Source organism: Primulina tabacum, chromosome 3 (genome assembly GCF_025594145.1).
Source record: "Primulina tabacum isolate GXHZ01 chromosome 3, ASM2559414v2, whole genome shotgun sequence".
In the NCBI taxonomy this organism is placed as follows: Eukaryota; Viridiplantae; Streptophyta; class Magnoliopsida; order Lamiales; family Gesneriaceae; genus Primulina; species Primulina tabacum.
Window position 1 is genome coordinate 30,601,938 of NC_134552.1, and position 4,431 is coordinate 30,606,368.

The window sequence follows — 4,431 nt, forward strand, 5'->3', positions numbered from 1 at the left end:
CGTTACAGATTTCCTCGACGAGAAAAATATAGAATTTGATGCCTTTGCTCGCCATAATCTGGTTTCCTTTCTCAATGACCGTCAACTCATTTCCACCATGTCCGCCGTCACACCTTTTTGCCACAAACCAGTACTGGAATTTTACGCCAATTTATCACCAGGAGTAGGTGATAAACGATCGGCAAAATTTGGAAGAGTGTTTGTTCGAAACATAGTCTATGAATTCAATGCTAATGCCATCAACCTGCACTACCAGTCTCCGACAGAAGATGAGGATGGACTCCCCTATGACATTCATGTTGTCACAACCACTATCACCAGAGATCTCATTACAAAATTCCCAGCTCATCCACAGCCGTTATCAACTGCAAATTTGACCTCTTTATATTCAGTACTCCACAGGCTAGCTATCCGAAATTGGACTCCTTAGTAACGCGTCAGCAAGCTTTGGTGTTATACTCCATAGGTACCAAAGGAGTATTTAATGTTGGAAAGTTGGTTTTTAAAACAGTACTTTAATAAGCTGGCGGAGGACTCAGGGCATCGAAACTCCCATTTCCCTCACTAATCTATGGGCTGCTGGTGTCTCAAGGTTTCGTACGGAATGTTGATGAACAGCTCTCCGACATCAGTGACACGTTTAAGATTGCCCCTGCATTCTTTAAGGGTAACCGGAAGATTGATCTTCCGTGGAATGCCTCTCCTACTCCTCCTGCCGAAGGATTCATACTGTTAACAACCACCGAAGTCATACTGTTAACAACCACTGAAGTCCAGGATCAACTTGCACACGCACTGTCCAAAATTGAGCAAGCCAAGGCGGACATTGCCTTTTATGAAAATATGGCTGCAAACTACATGCTACTTTTAGAAGTAGGTGTACATTCTGGACAAAAAGGGGGAGATCATGATCAAACCCTTGCTGGTGCTGGTGGCGAGGCTGGTCCACCTGGGATGAAGGACACTGCTGAGGAAGAGAACACTGATGAAGAGGACGGGAATCGAAAGTGTTATGTTAAAAGTGTTTTGCCATTTTTTTATGATTCTATTATATTTATTGGTTAATGCTGTTAGGTCTTTGCTCTGGTTCCGTTTCTTAGCGGTTGCTGCGCTGATCTAATGAATTTTGTGTTATGAAAATGTTGTCTCAAGTGTTGCCAACAACTCTAACAACACTCGTGCTAACTTGATTTTATTCAGGGGGGAGAAAAATTCTCGAATTCAGGAGGAGATGCAAGGATGAATGGGTTTGATCTCATTTTGTCCAGAAAGACAAAAAGGGGGAGATTGAAGGGAAATATTATCTCTTAATTTAATTGATATAATTTCTTAACTTAAAAGATTTCTCTAATATTATATTTTCCTTATTGATTTTATTGTGTATAATATTTAATGAGATTTTGTCTTTCTAGATGATAAGATAAATATGTAAATGTTATCTTGATAAGGTATCAATATTTAACCTTCTTTGTTTTGATAAGTTACCTTGTGGAGATAAACTCTAGGAGAGATTATGTTTATAAATAAGAAAAAGGAGGAAATTGATGTCGTCGCTGCTTTATCAATCATACACTCAATTTCGCACTTCGTGGAGTTTTTAGAGAAGAAATATTATCAACAAGGTTGCTGCCGTGATTGCTGAGGACACTTCAGACAACACGCCTGCAATTGTTGGCTGAAGATCGTGATTCGTTGCCTCACGGTTTTGCATCGATTCTTCGCTTTCTTGAATAATTTTTTATTCTGGTTGTTTGATTTTTAGAAAGCATTTGTTTTCTCAAAGTGTTGAGAAAATTGATTTTTATGAAGATCACCAGTAATAGGACTTCTTTAAACGTTCTGATTCACTAGTAATTAATTTTTGCCATGAGACACCGCAATACTTGTGCATATTTAATCTTGTATATCTATTTTATTTAAAGTTAATATGTGTTATAAATTTTAATATTCTGCTGCATGTTGTCTTAAATGTTGTAACATTTAACACAACACTTAATTCTGATATAACACAAATTCATAACGATTCACTATTGTTCTTATATAACCTTACATCTGACAAGCAATATTACTAACAGTAATATATGCATAAAATATGAGATGGATATCATTTGGTGCAAGTACATAAAACATAGATGCCATTAGCCCATTTACTAAAACAAACTTTGCATATTCTTCTTTTATTTCATGCCCAAATATACAAAATAAAAGCTATGGGCAATTTTCTCACCTGCAAAGTGAAGCTAATATCCGGCGCGGAGGGAGAAAAGGTCTTCTAGAGTGAAGAACAGCCAGATTATCTATCAGTAGTACGTCGCCTTTCTGCCATGGGATCGCAATGCTTTCTTCTTCTAGGATATGCAAACAGTCGTAAATGATATGACCTGGCAAAGGCGTACCATCACCAAAAACAACAGCCTTTTTGGGATCATTTCGCGCATCTTTTCAACCGGTATAAAGCAGCCACCATACTGTTAAACCAAATCTTACGGTCCCTTGTTTCGTCAAATTTGATAGCCGGGATTGGTCCCATTACAGTTTTGACTCCGTCCTCTGTCCATTCCAGTTTCATGTTCAGCTTAGCAGCCCTGTAAAAAATGGCGAAATTTCACTATAACATGAAGTCCGCTACTCAAAAGCAACTCTGGATCGCACCATTGTTATATAACTTTAATTTGAAAGCACGAACCTTTCCTCCGCCACGCTCTTATCTTTGGTCAAGAATGTAGATTTCCATCCACGGCCGATTGGGGATGAGGGATCGTCATCTTCTCCCAAGATTCGGGTATAAATCACTCCGTGCTTCTCTAGTTTTTCAACAAAATCCGGGTACTTTTCATTCATCCTCTCGTATATAACATGACTGAGAACAATCGGAGTTTCGCCCCCATTCGCAGGTTCTATCTCACAGAAGAAAAACAACTTGGACGGGTACTCTGGAACCTAACCAGTACATAGGAAAATTTAAAACATGAACGATTGGACATATAACCCATGAATCTTCGTTATATGCTATTTACCCCAAACTCTTCAAATTTAATCATTAATTTTGCCCATATTGAGTGTGAATCATTATAATTCAGATACTGGGTCAATTTCAGATTTGCTCCTCAAAAATATATAGCTATATCAATTATGCGGCGTCCTGATTTACCACAAAAGAATCAGATAAAAATAATTAATGTTATACAATTTATATAAATTAAATTAGTTCAAATAACTTCAAATTATTTTAAAAAAACATTTAAATAAAAAAAACAAACTAAAATTTATTTTTCCAAAAAATAATAATAATTATTATACTCGAATACAATTAAATTGAATTCCAAGATTAATCAAGCTCCAGAAAATCAATTGACCTGTGCCATTTCATGATGGAATGGGATTTTCTGATCGGGCGGAGACTCGTTCGCCGTGAAAACCCGACCAACGACGTTAGTCCTCGGAGCAGCGCCGCCTACATACGGAAGCTCCTCGTACCCGAACGCCTCGACGAAGTCGTTGAAGTCCGAAGCCGTGGATAGGGAATCAAACCCCCTAAACAGAACAGCCCCATGCATGTGCAGAAGTGAGTTCAGCCACGGCTTCTGCTCTTTGACGGCCGACGGATCATGGGATTCCGGTGCGGTGGGGATCAACGCGGCCGGAAAGACAACCCCGCCGTGGGTTCCCTGTTGGGGAATCTCGATTTCTTTGAAGAAACCTGAATTTACTAGCATTTTAATGTGATACTCACGAGAAATTTAGGGTCCGATCCACGCAAGCGTCACTAATCCAGACACGGGCTTCAAAATTATCCTGGGCCAGAAATCACAAATAAGACCGTTAGAAGGGGGCCAGGAGAGTATCCTGGCGTAGCCCCTCCGACGCTCAAGTCAGAGACTGAGGATATATGGGGGGAGCAGCTAAGGGCGCTGCTGAAAACAATATAATGAATAGCTTAACTGAACAATCAAACCTGGTATTTATAGGAGAATACCTGGGCCCTTGGTGGGCTTGTTTTCCACTTGGGCTAGGGATGAGCCAAGAGTAGTGGGCCCATCCAAGTCTTCCATCTGGGCTAGACCCATCTATTGGGGTATCACCAGTCTCCCCCTCCCGAGTCGAACTGAATCGTAGGTTCAAAGTTCGATTAGTTGTGTTGTCCTTGGTTTATCGGCGACGAGGACGTACCGTAACAGAAAAATTTATTTCGTTTGTCGTTAACAAACGATGCTTGCCGCTGCGAAAATTACGGGGATCGACCTGCCCGGTAAGGTCGTGGGGGTGTGGGGGCAACGCCCCCATAATTTTTTCAGAAATAAGCACTCGCAAGGGTGATGCCGTGCATTTTTCCTGCCGTTCTCCAGTCTCCCAAGATTTGGAAACAAATCAAATCGCAATCCTGCTCTGAAAGAAAAAGATATCAAATCAAATCACAATCTTGGTAAGATT

At 40.1% G+C, this 4,431-nt stretch overlaps 1 pseudogene; it reads right to left on the minus strand.

Moving 5' to 3' along the window:
• Positions 1-2,082: 2,082 nt before the first annotated feature.
• On the minus strand, positions 2,083-3,719 carry LOC142541051 (clavaminate synthase-like protein At3g21360; annotated as a pseudogene).
• Between the last annotated feature and the right edge of the window lie 712 nt (positions 3,720-4,431).